Source organism: Triticum dicoccoides, chromosome 3B (genome assembly GCF_002162155.2).
Source record: "Triticum dicoccoides isolate Atlit2015 ecotype Zavitan chromosome 3B, WEW_v2.0, whole genome shotgun sequence".
NCBI classification, from domain to species: domain Eukaryota; kingdom Viridiplantae; phylum Streptophyta; class Magnoliopsida; order Poales; family Poaceae; genus Triticum; species Triticum dicoccoides.
The window spans coordinates 153809737-153827301 of NC_041385.1; positions in this window are offsets into that span (position 1 = coordinate 153809737).

A 17565-nucleotide genomic window follows, 5' to 3' on the forward strand; every position below is an offset into this window, starting at 1 on the left:
ATCGGCCAGGCAATTCTGGACGCGGTTCTTAACAAAGAAAAATCAAATCGTCGACTGTCCAGATGCAGAGGCCCTCGCTGCCTTCAAACATAACATCCGCAACGAGTGGCTGGCCCGGCACCTAGGACAGGAAAAGCCGAAATCCATGGCAGCCCTCACATCACTCATGACCCACTTCTGTGCGGGAGAGGATAGCTGGCTAGCTCGCAGCAACAACCTCAGCAAAAATGCTGGCGGTCCGGATACCAAGGACCGCAATGGCAGGTCGCGTCAAAACAAAAACAAACGCCGCATTAACGGCGACAGCAATGAGGATACGGCAGTCAACGCCGGATTCCGAGGCTCCAAGCCCGGTCAACGGAAGAAGCCATTCAAAAGAACCACTCCGGGCCCGTCCCATTTGGACCGAATACTCGACCGCTCCTGTCAAATACATGGAACCCCCGAAAAGCCAGCTAACCACACCAACAGAGATTGTTGGGTATTCAAGTAGGCAGGCAAATTAATCACCGAAAACAATGACAAGGGGCTACACAGCGATGACGAGGAAGAGACCCGGCCGCCGAACAACAGAGGACAAAAGGGATTCCCCCCTCAAGTTCGGACGGTAAACATGATATACACAACGCATATCCCCAAGAGGGAGCGGAAGCGTGCACTAAGGCACGTATACGCGATGGAGCCAGTCGCCCCAAAATTCAACCCATGGTCCTCTTGCCCGATCACTTTCGATCGAAGAGACCATCCGACCAGTATCCGCCATGGCGGATTCGCCGCATTGGTTTTAGACCCAATCATCGATGGGTTTCACCTCACGAGAGTCCTGATGGACGGCGGCAGTAGCCTGAACCTGCTTTATTAGGATACAGTGCGCAAGATGGGCATAGACCCTTCAAGGATTAAACCTACAAAGACAACCTTCAAAGGCGTCATACCAGGTGTCGAGGCCAGTTGTACAGGCTCAGTCAAACTGGAAGTGGTCTTCGGATCCCCGGATAATTTCCGAAGCGAGGAGTTAATCTTCGACATAGTCCCGTTCCGCAGTGGCTATCACGCTTTGCTCGGACGAACCGCGTTCGCAAAATTCAACGCGGTGCCGCATTATGCATACCTTAAGCTCAAGATGTCAGGCCCTCGTGGAGTCATCACGGTCAATGGAAACACGGAACGCTCCCTCCGAGCGGAGGAACATACAGCGGCTCTCGTGGCAGAAGTACAGAGCAGCCTTTTAAGGCAATTTTCGAGTTCGGCCATTAAACGACCGGACACGGCCAAACGCGCCTGGAGCAACATCAACCAAGACCACCTGGCACGTTCCGAGCACGCGTAGCAATGCGGCCTCAACCCCAGCCCTCACACAATTGTAAGACAAACTCTCCGTGTACATAATTACGCCCTGGAGATACCATGGGCATAGGGGGAGAGGCACAACCACAACAGACCCAGAGTGCGGTTCGACCACACCAGGGGCTCCCAAGTGTGTCGCTCTTTTTTATCTTTTATTTCTTTCTTTTTTATACAGAACTCTGTCCGGCGGCGAACCTGCCGAACTCATGATGCAACAACCAGGGAGGGACAAAGGCTGCAATGAACACTCAGGTGGTCTCCGTTACAAGCATTAAATTTGTTAAATACACCATTCCGCGGCCTACCCCTGGAGGGAGACGCCTTTAATTCGTCCAATCCCTTGCTTTCCGCACTATTTGTATCATTCCGCACTCATATCATATCTTCTCGAATAACATGCAACACTTTTTGCCCATAATTGCATTACCTTATATATATATATATGTTCATTTACGACATGTTGCATCTGTACATTTTGGTACGGCCAAATACACCAGGGACTTATGTTCCCCGCATTATGGTGTGATAAAGTCTGAACACTTTCACAAGTGCGGCACCCCGAACTTATAGCATTATATGAATCGGCTCCGAATCATGTCTTGGGTCAATAGTTGGGTTTGCCCAGCTCCCATGTTTGGCACCTTACGTTCCGTCCTATCGGCTAAGGTAGCACTGGGAGAACCACTGCGATTGCGCCCCAGTTGAGCCGGGTTAACGCCTCAGTGGAGAAAGCTAAAACTGACTGTCATGATAAGGCGAGAGACTGGTCGCTGTTCGAGAGGTCCTTTCGGGTCCTTAAAGACCTACGCCGCTGCGAGCGAAGTTCTGGATAATGTCCGACGAAGGCGTGGATAGCGCTCCTAATTCGGTCTTCCGAATACTAGGGGCTTCGCCGAAATTTAAAATTATAGAATTCTATGGCTAAGTGAGAGTGTTCAAGCACTATAAGTCCGGTTGCCTTGTTCGTTGTGTTGAGCGCCTCCCTAGATGGACCCAAAAATGGGAACAAGAGTGCTCAAGTTTATCCCGAACACCCCAGCACTCGTGGCATGGGGGCTGAAGCCGACGACTTGCCATCTCTCAGATTTAATAAACTGCCGCACAGAAGGTAATATTTTAAATTAACAAGCGTTTCTTAGCGCATATGAACAAAGTTTTCAGCGCACAGGATAACACATTGCGAATTTACTCAATAATTACATACCTGGGGCACTCATCCGCAATCTTGCGGGCACCCTTCAGGACAGTCCTATAGTACATTTCGGGCGTACGATATTCCTTGCCCGCTGGTGGTGCGTCAGTGATTAGCTTCTCTGCATCCAGCTTGCCCCAATGCACCTTTGCGCGGGCAAGGGCCCGACAAGCACCTTCAATACAGGCGGAGTGCTTGATAACCTCCACCCAGGGGCACGCGTCCACCAACCGTCGCACGAGGCCAAAGTAGCTCCCAGGCATGGCCTCTCCAGGCCACAGCCGGACTATGAGGCCCTTCATGGCCTGCTCGGCCACCTTGTGTAGCTCGACCAGCTGCTTCAGCTGGTCGCTAGGGGGCACCGGATGGCCGGCCTCAGCATACTAAGACCAGAAGACCTTCTCCGTTGAGCTCCCCTCCTCGGCTCGGTAGAATGTGGCGGCATCAGACATGCTACGAGGCAGATCTGCAAACGCCCCTGGAGAGCTCCGAATTCGGGTAAGTAACACGTAATTTACATTCACATGCTTGCTTTGCATGAAAAATGCCTTACCCGCCGCTATCTTCCTCACCAACTCAATCTCCTGAAGGGACTTATGGGCATCGGCCTTGGCAGTTTTGGCACTTTCGAGAGCCGAGGCAAGCTCGGACTCTCGAGTCTTTGAGTAACGCTCCAAACTCTCATGCTTTTCCATGAGAGCCTGGAGCTCTTGCTGAACCACCGCCACCTGCACCTCCTGCTTTTCTCGCTCTGCCTGTTCCACGGCCGCATTGTGTTCGGCCGCGGACACGGCCTCCTTCAGGGTCGCCACCTCGTTCGTGGCCCCTGCAGTACCCATGTTATCCTTGTTATTTTTTGTTGCAACCTAAATCCTTTTCTGTAAGGTACAAGTTCAAAGTGGTGTTACTCACCTTCTTTGTCCTGGAGCTGCTTCTTGGCGCGGCCAAGCTCTTGCTCGGACCGCTCGAGCTCCTGCTTCAAAGCACCGACCTTCGCAGTCAGTGTGGCAGAGGTCAGCAGCGCAACCTGCAACCCATATTGACATAATTTTTTAGCAACCCTGCGTATATCTTTTTTTTCAGATCCTCAGTCCGGCTTTTCTTTCCGAACACCGAACCGAGCATCAGGGGCTACTGTCTATGCGGTATTACATTGCATATTTTTAACTTCTTACCTCAAATACTGATAGAAGGCTACTGCAGGCTTCGGTCAGCCCGCTCTTGGCTAGCTGTACCTTCTGAATCACCGCACTCATAATAGTGCGGTGTTCTTCCTCGATGGAAGCGCTCTGCAGCGCCTCCAACAAATTGTCCGGCGCCTCCGGTTGGACGGAAGCCGCCGGCATCACGGTCTTGCCCTTCGTGCGAAGGGGCCGCCGGCCGGACTCCGGAACCACTGCGGGTTCCGATATGAGGTCCGGCGCAAAGTCCGGGAGGACGCCTTGTGGCGCCTCCGGAGCCTCCCCCTGATGGGTCCCTTCTTGGGATCCCACCTCGGCGTCCTCGGTGTCGCGAGGGTTGGAGGCGGTCGGGATGGAATCTACATCCGACGGAGCCAACGACCCGCTCGATGAAGCGGGGAGATCATCCTTGGCCGGACTACAGGCAGCATGCGGCATCAGAATGACACTATGTGACACAGAAAAAGAAATTATAAATCACTCAGGAATCCGGATACTTACAATCTCGCTGGAGGCCTGGCCCTTGAAGGCCATTCTTCCTCGCCAACGTTGATGTTGGCGGAGCTGTCCGGGGGAATAGTCCTTCCCCTCTTGGACCCTTCGGCCTCCCCTGTTGGGGAAGCCTTCCTCTTCCTCTCTCCCTCCACTGGGAGAGAGTCCTCTTTCTCCTCCTCGTTTTCGGGGGAGGAGTCCGCCCCGGAGTCGTCGGACACCTGAAAACGGGAACTCTTTCAAGCACCCGTGGCCTCCTTCTTGGCCTTCTTCTCCGGCACCACGTGCGGTGCCGGAACCAGCAGCCTCGCTAGATGGGCGTCTACTGGGTTTTCTGGCATGGGAGCCGGGCAGATAATCTGCTCCGCCTTCCTCATCCAGTCCTGTCAAAGGAAAAGGGGAAATTCAAACCCGCATAGAGTCAAACTATGAAAAGCAAGTGTCTCGTAAAGGGGTAGAATCACTTACCTCGTCGGCTTGACGCTGCGAGCGAAATCCGCGATCTTCAGTCGCGGATGCGGGGGCTTCGGCGCCCCTAAACAGCACCCTCCAGGCGCCTTCGTACGTCGTGTCGAAGAGCCTGCTCAGCGCCTGGTGCTTTTCCGGATTGAACTCCCACAGATTGAATGCCCGCTCTTGGCATGGGAGAATCCGGCGGACGAGCATGACTTGGACCACGTTAACCAGCCTGAGCTTCTTCACCAGCTTCTGGATACAGGCTTGGAGTCCCATCAGCTCCTCCGAACTACCCCACAACAAGCCCTTCTCTTTCCAGGAGGTAAGCTGCATGGGGATACCAGATCTGAACTCGGGGGCCGCCGCCCACTTAGGGTCGCGCGGCTCGATGATATAGAACCACCCCGATTGCTACCCCTTGACGGATTCCACGAAGGCCCCTTCGAACCAAAGGACATTGGGCATCTTGCCCAACATGGCACCTCCGCACTCCGCTTGAGTGCCCTTCACTACCTTCGGCTTGACATTGAAGGTCTTGAGCCACAAGCCGAAGTGGGGCTGGATGCAGAGGAAGGCCTTGCACACGACGATAAACGCCGAGATGTTGAGGATGAAGTTCGGCGCCAGATCATGGAAATCCAGGCCGTAGTAGAACATGAGCCCCCGGACAAAGGGGTGAAGTGGAAAACCCAGTCCGTGGAGGAAGTGGGGAAGAAAAACAACCCTCTCATGGGGCCTAGGGGTGGGGATGAGCTGCCCCTCGTCGGGCAGCCGGTGCGCGATGTCGCCGGACAGGTAGCCGGCGTTGCGCAGTCTTTCGATGTGCTCCTCCATAATGGAGGAGGTCATCCACTTGCCTCCCGCTCCGGACATAACTAGGGAAGGTTGAGACGAGATGTGCGGGCTTGGGCGCTAGAGCTCGAGTGCGCGGAGATGGATAAGCAAAGGAGGAAGAAGGCGTAGGTGAAAAGGTGAATCCTTATCCCTTATATGGGCGGGTGAAGTCTACGCGTCCCCCACCGGCCTGGTAAAACTCGCTTATCCCCCAAGCGTCACCATCAATGGCGCGGTTGGGTTACCCACATCCGTATTGATGAGAATCCCGGATTGAGGGGGAACACGATCTCTGCTTCGACAAGACGTGCCAAGGAAACCACTTCACTAAATGCGCTGAGGTGGTAGAGTAAAAAACGATTCAAATAATGGCTTGGTAGTGGCGTGATGTCATGCCGCAAAAAACGTCAGCAGATTGAACTTGTGTATATATTATTCTCTCTACGGTGGAATGTGGAATTTATTTTGCAGAGCCGGACACTATCCTGGTGTTCACAATCTTCTATCATTCGGAGGAGGAACCCGTCTTGCAATGCCAAGCAATATATGCGCCAGACTTATCGTCATTGAAGCCTGGTTCAGGGGCTACTGAGGAAGTCCTGGATTAGGGGGTGTCCGGATAGCCGGACTACCATCATCAGCCGAACTATCATCGGCCGGACTATCATCATCGACCGGACTCCAAGACTATGAAGATACAAGATTGAAGACTTCGTCCCGTGTCCGGATGGGACTTTCCTTGGCGTGGAAGACAAGCTTGGCGATACGGATACGTAGATCTCCTACCATTGTAACCGACTCTATGTAACCCTAGCCCTCTCCGGTGTCTATATAAACCGGATGGCTCTAGTCCGTAGGACACAACAACAACAACCATTACAATCATACCATAGGCTAGCTTCTAGGGTTTAGCCTCCTTGATCTCGTGGTAGATCCACTCTTGTAAACATCCACAATATCAATATCAATCAAGCAGGACGTAGGGTTTTACCTCCATCAAGAGGGCCCGAACCTGGGTAAAACATCGTGTCCCTTGTCTCCTGTTACCATCCGCCTAGACGCACAGTTCGGGACCCCCTACCCGAGATCCGCCGGTTTTGACACCGACATGCCCCCTACAACCACTAGTTGGTTGGCTGCTTCGAGAGAAACTGACACTTGTCATTGAGAACATCCCATCCTCCAAGGACTTTGATCGAAAATCATCAGTGAGGAAAACCCAAACACCTACCAACCCAAAGTGATTGAGCATCACTGAAGAGATTGTTCCTGTGTGGAACTGACGCTTGTTACCTTTGAGGACTATGCATCCTCCAGATGGTTAGGCGTCATGGTCTAGAGAATCCAAGAGGAAATTGTGGATCGCTGAGTGACCGAGTCTGTGAAGGTTTGGAAGTCACCTGAAGACTTACCACTTGTGATTGGGCGAGGTCTGTGTGATCTTAGCTCAAGGAGAATATGGTAAGGACTCTGTTTCTAGGACTGTGTGTCCTTAGGTTTAAATACCTAGCCGCTCCAACCAGACGTACGACTATCACAACAGTTGGAACTGGTCTACCAAATCATCGTCTTCACCAACCTACCAGTTCTATTTCCTCAACCCTTTCATTTCCTCATTCATGTGTTGATGAACTTGATCGTTACTGTTTGAAGACATTGACTGAAGACTTTCTCTATTTCCTCAATCCTAATTCTTCAGTCACTTTGTCTTCAGCCTGCTTATCCTGTTTACACGCTACTTGTGCTCTATATATGTTTCATTTCATCATGATTGCTTAGGAAATTCCTCACCTAGAATTTCCTCAGTGAATAATTTGTAAAAATCGCCTATTCACCCCCCTCTAGTCGATATAACGCGCTTTCATTAATACATTGGATTATAGTACCCTTACTGCTAACAATACCACTCCATGAAGATGCAATACTCTCCTAATCTACATGTCATGTTGATGTATATCTTGAAGTGTTCTAAGTGACTTATTTGAGCAGAGATGTTGTCCTGCAGAACATCTTTTGAAGAACACACATATATGAGTCTGATGTTAAACGTCACAATCTATGAGAGTAGGGTGATGTCTAGTAACTCGTGAAAGGCCTCGGAGTGTGATGCATAAGCTCCACCCATGGGGAAGTCCCACGATAGCCTAGTATAGGTCAAGACTTTGTGTGAAACTAGATTTGCAGAAAACTTGCAGTTTAAGGCCTAGTCCACTATTCAAGTTGCTTACTAGTGTACCATAGAGTTCTAGGTGGAATTTCAACTTAACAGTCTCCACTGCAGTACTGGTATATAGAACAATGTTTTGAAACCGAAGGCAATTTTTGTGAGCCTCTGGGATCTGGTGGGGGATTGCTGGAATTTGGTCTATTTCGGGCCAGCCAATAGCCATTTCAGAAATTCTTGATAAATCCTAGAGGCCCACTTAGCCCATTCATGTAAGTCAAGATGTGGGACTAAAATTTAGTCTCACATTGCTAGTAGGAGTTGGAGCTCCTTATAAGGGAGGATGCTTTCCCACATGTATGAGCATAAGAACAAGAGAGACATTCACGCGCGCTCCTCCTCCACCACCCGCCTCGCACGACACACCGCGGGTTGCAGGAATGAGCCGAGTCGTTGTCTAAATTTTTGCCGTGCATGACTGTATACGAAAGGTCACACGAAAGCTATTTTTTTTGCTATAGTTGAGATTGAATGCGAACGGTGCATCCCTTCGGCTGATGTCTCCCTCTCTTCATTTCATCTCCCGTCGCTGCCTGATGTCGCTTGAAGCTACGTCAGTATTTCCCCAAAGAGGAAGGGATGATGCAACACAACAGCGGTAGGTATTTCCCTCAGATATGAAACCAAGGTTATCGAACCAGTAGGAGAATCAAGCAACACAATGTAAACTGCCCCTGCACATAGATAACAAATCCTTACAACCCGACGTGTTAAAGGGGTTGTCAATCCCTTCCGGGTACGGTGCCTCAAGATAGGCAAACGGACATGATATAAATTGTAGTAGATTGATAGATCGAACGCCAAACAAAATAAATAAGAATAAATTACAGCAAGGTATTTTTGTATTTTTGGTTTAATATATCTGAAAATAAATGCAAAGGAAAAGTAGATCGCAAAGGCAAATATATGAGAAAGAGACCCGGGGGCGTAGGTTTCACTAGTGGCTTCTCTCGAGAAAAATAGCAAACGGTGGGTGAACAAATTACTGTTGGGCAATTGATAGAACTTCAAATAATCATGTCGATATCCAGGCAATGATCATTACATAGGCATCACGTCCAAGATTAGTAGACCGACTCCCGTCTGCATCTACTACTATTACTCCACACATCGACCGCTATCCAACATGCATCTAGTGTATTAAGTTCATGGAGAAACGGAGTAATGCAATAAGAATGATGACATGATGTAGACAAGATCTATCTATGTAGTGATAGACCCCATCGTTTTATCCTTAGTAGCAACGATACTTACGTGTTGGTTCCCCTTCTGTCACTGGGATCAAGCACTATAAGATTGAACCCACTACAAAGCACCTCTTCTAATTGCAAGATAAATAGATCAAGTTGGCCAAACAAAACCCAAATATCGGAGAAGAAATACGAGGCTATAAGAGATCATGCATATAAGAGATCAAAGAAACTTAAATAACTTTCATGGATATAAAAAGATATAACTGATCATAAACTCAACGTTCACCAGATCCCAACAAACACACCGCAAAAAGAGTTACATCATATGGATCTCCAAGAGACCATTGTATTGAGAATTCAGTGAGAGAGAGGAAGCCATCTAGCTACTAACTACGGACCTGAAGGTCTACAAAGAACTACTCACGCATCATGGGAGAGGCACCAATGGAGGTGGTGAACCCCATCCGAGATGGTGTCTAGATTGGATCTAGTGGTTCTGGACTCTGTGGCGGCTGGATCAATATTTTGTCGACTCCCCTAGGGTTTTGGGAATATTGGGGTATTTATAGAGCAAAAAGGCGGTCCGAGGGGCACCCGAGGTGGGCACAACCCACCAGGGAGCGCCTGTCATAAGAACATGATGATGATGGGTTACAAATTTGTGATCCATGGAAATATTTGCTGGAAGGAACTCCTAAGTCGAACAAAACATCATGTTTGCATTGTCCATAATATAGCAAAGCTGAAAACTAAAATACTCTATATCATGAAACCTTTGCATTATGATTTGGTATTGCCATGTTTTCTTTTGTGTTATGACCAAGTAGAGTTGAGGATGACTTGTTTTCAAGAAAGGGGGGATGATAAGGACATCTCGGTCATTGAAACAAGACCAATCATCCCTGAACAAACTCTAAGTTGTGACAAACAAGTACATGATCAGATGCGACACAATTCAAAGGTGAAAGCTACAAATGAGAATTGCATCATTTCTTTGCATGGATATTATCTACTTCCCTTCTACTTATCCTTTGAAGATCAAAGAGAGTCGAGGACGACTCTTCATCAAGGGAGGGAGGATGATGAGCACATGGGTACATCATACATGACATTTCAGAAAAGTGCACAATTTAGTTGGAAAGAATTACTAAGCTGAATCAAGCAAACATATGGCCAGGTGAACGCTAACTTAAGTTCATACCACAATCTTGAACACATGGCTGCACTTTCATTCCCATTGTTGTTGGTTGAACTTAGGTATCACATGGAAGAAATCCAACAACCTATGAGCTCTTGAAACAACCAGTCTGGAGGAACGAGTTTGAAGAAAACAAGTTTCAAGTGAAGTTGATGTTGTCAGTTTTTACCTCTGATGTTTCATGGTGGCACACCCATATGGTGGAGAGACGGGGCCATAGGGGTACATTAACAGAAGCTACATCAAATTATCTTTCCAATGCAAAAAACCTCACATCATTTGGAGTTGTGAGTCAAAAGTACTAGTCATTCTCGTGGAAGGTGTTCATGGTGTCAAGACTTCGCGAATTTCCGAGGAGCTCTCCAACAACTCCCAAAGTTGACTGCTTATTCACCCAATGAAGCCATGCAAACCTGCTTACCTTTGAAACCATTTTCACACCTAGCTAAGGGGAGATGTCCCTGCTATAAAACCCCATCTCCCCCATCCTCTAGATAACCTTTTGTCAAACCATTCAGCTACAAGCTTATGCAGCAAGACTGCTAGAGAGATCCGAGAGATCTTGCTACCTTTGCTCTTGTGAGTTCATTCGGATTCGCGAGAAGGAGCCTCTGGTTCCCCCTAGTTCGTGCTCTACGGTTCCGGCCGTTTTGTGTGGATTAGTCCGGGTTTGTGGTTCTGCAATTGTTCAGACAGCGGGTTGGAGTTCTTGTAGCTTCGGTCAGCCATCCCCAACGTATGGGTTGCATCCAACCTTGGCAGGTATAAAGCTAGTTATCACGGCTGCTTGCAGCTAGTTATCCCTCCCGATTCGATCCTACGACGTGAAGATCGGGCCACCCTCGGGTGTGAACTCGTTCATCGGGTTCCCACCTATCATCTGGCATCAGAGCCTTCGTTGACACGGTAGGATCTGTTATCCAAGTTTATCTTGCTATCATCCCTTTAGATCGAGTGTTTTTCATGCTATATTTTCTGCCCTAGAAGTCCAAAGCCCCACCAAAAATAAATCCAAGCCTTGTTGGTGCTGAGATCTTGTTGTTGCATTCCTTTCATGTTCTTCATCTTTTAGATCTGCACCAAGTTCATCTTCATAATTGCTTTCAAATTTGGCTGTTGTGCTTTGGAAAAAGAGAGAAAAAGTGGCAAAAAAATCAAAAGAGAGAAAAAAAGAGTGGAAAAAAAGTCAAGAGAGGAAAAGAAAGTCTTGTGTAAGATCCAAAAGTTTCAGCTTGATAGAAAAAAAATTATAAGCTTGTGTGTTGTGTTTTCAAATCTTGGTGCAAAAGTGCAGCAGATCCATCCACATATTTTTCTTGGTTTGCATCAACTTGATTTCAGCACAAGCCCCTTTTTGTTTACCCCACCGAGCTCCACCAAAAACTGAAGCTAGTTCTTTGATCCCTGTCTTTCAATCGCTTTAACACATCTGGGAGAAGCACAATCTGTTGTGAACTCATAAGAACTTTGGTGAGTAAGAGGTGAGGTTGTGTGATTCCACAAAATTATCCTATTCCACTTTTGGTCGTACTAACATGGCAGGATCTAGATCGAGTGTTCATGGAGAAAACCATGAGAAAGCAGATGCCCCGGTCACACGTGCTGATTTTCAGGAATTATGGAACATGGTTCGAGACCTTGGAAGGATGTTTCATGAGCGTCTTCGAGCAGGTGGTGATGGTGTTCAACACCAACAATACCATGTTTCTCATGAAGTGCAGCAAAGAAGACATGCTCGAGGGCATGATGTTGTTGCCCGTGGGCGTGTCCCTACTACTCAAGAAGTGCGACAAGGAGGACATGCTCGAGGGCATAGTGTTGCTGCTGCTCATGGGTGTGGCGCTGCTGCTCCTGAAATGCGGCAAGGATGGCATGCCCGAGGGCAAACTATAGCTGCCCCCTAGTCATGTCGCTGCTGCTCATGAATCGCAGAACATCATGGCCGACAACAAAGTTATGGCACCCGTCGGCACGTCGATGACCTACCGCAAAGCATGACCGTGGTTGATGAACCGAATCCGGTGATTCATAGCCCATGTTTACAGAGAAGCTCAATCCTAATGTTGGCATCTCAACCACCACCACTATCCCAACATCCAAGAAACATGTGCCACAAATTACATGTGAGGAAGAGTGTCCACTTTCAAAAATCCCACCACTTGAGAGTGAAAAGAAAAATGAGTTGAGTGACTCCACCAAATGTGAGGAAGAGTGTCCACTTTCCGCAATTCCATATATTTCGAGTGATAAAGAAAGTGAGGTGAGTGAGTCCACAAAATGTGAGATTGAGATCATTCCACACCTCATTAGAGAGATGAGTGAACCACAAGATAATATACCACATTACCCAAGAGAGAGGATTAGTGAGTTGTGTGAGTCCACCAAACGTGAGTTTGAGGTGTTTCCCGATAATATGAAAGAGATGAGTGATCCACCAAATGAAAAGAGAGAGGAGTATTCAATTACTAACCTTTCACAAAATTCTTTTTCTTTACAATATGTGCAGATGCAAAAGTCATACCTATCAACTCTCTTGCAACGATGGGAAATTGAGACCCAAGAACAAATATGGAGGACATGGAGTACCACTACACTGCAGATTGATTTTTAGAATGGCAATCAAGTACTCAATGAGGTAAAACAAAAAGGATCTTCCATTTTTATGAAGCGAGAGGTATGCACGTATGAGTTTTTGAAGCAATGGCGTGATAAGATTAGAGAAAAATTGTTTGGTACATCATCCATCCAGCAATATGGTTTTGCTAATCTTGAAGAGGCTATAAAAGATCCAATAAAACTTAATGTTGCACATGATTATTCATCATTTTCTTTTCCTAGTTATTTTGTATTTTCCTTGTGCTATAATTTTGCATACCAAATAAAGTTGAGGACAACTTTTCTCCTAGAGAGGGAGGCTGATAAGAACATGATGATGATAGGTTACAAATTTGTGATCCATGGAAATATTTGCTGGAAGGAACTGCTAAGTCGAACAAAACATCATGTTTGCATTGTCCATAATATAGCAAAGCTGAAAACTAAAATACTCTATATCATGAAACCTTTGCATTATGATTTGGTATTGCCATGTTTTCTTTTGTGTTATGACCAAGTAGAGTCGAGGACGACTCCTTTTCAAGAAAGGGGGGATGATGAGGACATCTCGGTCATTGAAACAAGACCAATCATCCCTGAACAAACTCTAAGTTGTGACAAACAAGTACATGATCAGATGCGACACAATTCAAAGGTGAAAGCTACAAATGAGAATTGCATCATTTCTTTGCATGGATATTATCTACTTCCCTTCTACTTATTCTTTGCAGATCAAAGGGGGTCGAGGACGACTCTTCATCAAGGGAGGGAGGATGATGAGCACATGGGTACATCATACATGACATTTCAGAAAAGTGCACAATTTAGTTGGAAAGAATTACTAAGCTGAATCAAGCAAACATATGGCCAGGTGAACGCTAACTTAAGTTCATACCACAATCTTGAACACATGGATGCACTTTCATCCCCATTGTTGTTGGTTGAACTTAGGTATCACATGGAAGAAATCCAACAACCTATGAGCTCTTGAAACAACCGGTCTGGAGGAACGAGTTTGAAGAAAACAAGTTTCAAGTGAAGTTGATGTTGTCAGTTTTTACCTCTGATGTTTCGTGGTGGCACACCCATATGGTGGAGATACGGGGCCATAGGGGTACATTAACAGAAGCTACATCAAATTATCTTTCCAATGCAAAAAACCTCACATCATTTGGAGTTGTGAGTCAAAAGTACTAGTCATTCTCGTGGAAGGTGTCCAGCGTGTCAAGACTTCGCGAATTTCCGAGGAGCTCTCCAACAACTCCCAAAGTTGATTGCTTATTCACCCAAGGAAGCCATGCAAACCTGCTTACTTTTGAAACCATTTTCACACCTAGCTAAGGGGAGATGTCCCTGCTATAAAACCCCATCTCCCCCATCCTCTAGATAACCTTTTGTCAAACCATCCAGCTACAAGCTTATGCAGCAAGACTGCTAGAGAGATCCGAGAGATCTTGCTACCTTTGCTCTTGTGAGTCCATTCGGATTCGCGAGAAGGAGCCTCTGGTTTCCCCTAGTTCGTGCTCTACGGTTCCGGCCGTTTTGTGTGGATTAGTCCCGGTTTGTGGTTCTGCGATTGTTCGGACAGCGGGTTGGAGTTCTTGTAGCTTCGGTCAGCCATCCCAACGTATGGGTTACATCCAACCTTGGCAGGAATAAAGCTAGTTATCCCGGCTGCTTGCAGCTAGTTATCCCTCCCGATTCGATCCTACGACGTGAAGATCGGGCCACCCTCGGGCGTGAACTCGTGCATCGGGTTCCCACCTATCATCTGGCATCAGAGCCTTTGTTGACACGGTAGGATCTGTTATCCAAGTTTATCTTGCTATCATCCCTTTAGATCGAGTGTTTTTCATGCTATATTTTATGTCCTAGAAGTCCAAAGCCCCACCAAAAATAAATCCAAGCCTTGTTGGTGTTGAGATCTTGTTGTTGCATTCCTTGCATGTTCTTCATCTTTTAGATCTGCACCAAGTTCATCTTCATAATTGCTTTTAAATTTGGCTATTGTGCTTTGGAAAAAGAGAGAAAAAAGTGGCAAAAAATCAAAATAGAGAAAAAAGAGTGGAAAAAAAGTCAAGAGAGAAAAAGAAAGTCTTGTGTAAGATCCAGAAGTTTCATCTTGATAGAAAAAAAATTAGAAGCTTGTGTGTTGTGTTTTTCAATCTTGGTGCAAAAGTGCAGCAGATCCATCCACATATTTTTTCTTGGTTTGCATCAACTTGATTTCAACACAAGCCCCTTTTTGTTTACCCACCGAGCTCCACCAAAAACCGAAGCTAGCTCTTTGATCCCTGTCTTTCAATCGCTTTAACACATCCGGGAGAAGCATAATCTGTTGTGAACTCATAAGAACTTTGGTGAGTAAGAGGTGAGGTTGTGTGATTCCATAAAATTATCCTATTCCACTTTTGGCCGTACTAACATGGCAGGATCTAGATCGAGTGTTCATGGAGAAAACCATGAGAAAGCAGATGCCCCGGTCACAAGTGCTGATTTTCAGGAATTACGGAACATGGTTCGAGACCTTGGAAGGATTTTTCATGAGCGTCTTCGAGCAGGTGGTGATGCTGTTCGACACCAACAATACCATGTTTCTCATGAAGTGCAGCAAAGAATACATGCTCGAGGGCATGATGTTGTTGCCCGTGGGCGTGTCCCTACTACTCAAGAAGTGTGACAAGGAGGACATGCTCGAGGGCATAGTGTTGCTGCTGCTCATGGGTGTGGCGCTGCTGCTCCTGAAATGCGGCAAGGATGGCATGCCCGAGGGCAGGCTACAGCTGCCCCTAGTCATGTCGCTGTTGCTCATGAATCGCGGCAACGTCATGGCCGACAACAAAGTTATGGCACCCGTCGGCACGTCGATGACCTACCGCAAAGCATGACCGTGGTTGATGAACCGAATCCGGTGATTCATAGCCCATGTTTACATAAGAAGCTCAATCCTAATGTTGGCATCTCAACCACCACCACTGTCCCAACATCCAAGAAACATGTGCCACAAATTACATGTGAGGAAGAGTGTCCACTTTCAAAAATCCCACCACTTGAGAGTGAAAAGAAAAATGAGTTGAGTGACTCCACCAAATGTGAGGAAGAGTGTCCACTTTTCGCAATTCCATATATTTCGAGTGATAAAGAAAGTGAGGTGAGTGAGTCCACAAAATGTGAGATTGAGATCATTCCACACCTCATTAGAGAGATGAGTGAACCACAACATAATATACCACATTACCCAAGAGAGAGGATTAGTGAGTTGTGTGAGTCCACCAAACGTGAGCTTGAGGTGTTTCCCGATCATATGAAAGAGATGAGTGATCCACCAAATGAAAAGAGAGAGGAGTATTCAATTACTAACCTTTCACAAAATTCTTTTTCTTTACAATATGTGCAGATGCAAAAGTCATACCTATCAGCTCTCTTGCAACGATGGGAAATTGAGACCCAAGAACAAATATGGAGGACACGGAGTACCACTACACTGCAGATTGATTTTTAGAAAGGCAATCAAGTACTCAATGAGGTAAAACAAAAAGGATCTTCCATTTTTATGAAGCGAGAGGTATGCACGTATGAGTTTTTGAAGCAATGGCGTGATAAGATTAGAGAAAAATTGTTTGGTACATCATCCATCCAGCAATATGGTTTTGCTAATCTTGAAGAGGCTATAAAAGATCCAATAAAACTTAATGTTGCACATGATTATTCATCATTTTCTTTTCCTAGTTATTTTGTATTTTCCTTGTGCTATAATTTTGCATACCAAATAAAGTTGAGGACAACTTTTCTCCTAGAGAGGGAGGCTGATAAGAACATGATGATGATAGGTTACAAATTTGTGATCCATGGAAATATTTGCTGGAAGGAACTGCTAAGTCGAACAAAACATCATGTTTGCATTGTCCATAATGTAGCAAAGCATAATTTTGCATACCAAATAAAGTTGAGGACAACTTTTCTCCTAGAGAGGGAGGCTGATAAGAACATGATGATGATAGGTTACAAATTTGTGATCCATGGAAATATTTGCTGGAAGGAACTGCTAAGTCGAACAAAACATCATGTTTGCATTGTCCATAATGTAGCAAAGCTGAAAACTAAAATACTCTATATCATGAAACATTTGCATTATGATTTGATATTGCCATGTTTTCTTTTGTGTTATGACCAAGTAGAGTCGGGGACTACTCCTTTTCAAGAAAGGGGGGATGATGAGGACATCTCGGTCATTGAAACAAGACTAATCATCCCTGAACAAACTCTAAGTTGTGACAAACAAGTACATGATCAGATGCAACACAATTCAAAGGTGAAAGCTACAAATGAGAATTGCATCATTTCTTTGCATGGATATTATCTACTTCCCTTCTACTTATCCTTTGCAGATCAAAGAGAGTCGAGGACGACTCTTCATCAAGGGAGGGAGGATGATGAGCACATGGGTACATCATACATGACATTTCAGAAAAGTGCACAATTTAGTTGGAAAGAATTACTAAGCCAAATCAAGCAAACATATGGCCAGGTGAACGCTAACTTAAGTTCATATCACAATCTTGAACACATGGCTGCACTTTCATCCTCATTGTTGTTGGTTGAACTTAGGTATCACATGGAAAAAATCCAACAACCTATGAGCTCTTGAAACAACCGGTCTGGAGAAACGAGTTTGAAGAAAACAAGTTTCAAGTGAAGTTGATGTTGTCAGTTTTTACCTCTGATGTTTCGTGGTGGCACACCCATATGGTGGAGAGACGGGGCCATAGGGGTACATTAACAGAAGCTACATCAAATTATCTTTCCAATGCGAAAACCCTCACATCATTTGGAGTTGTGAGTCAAAAGTACTA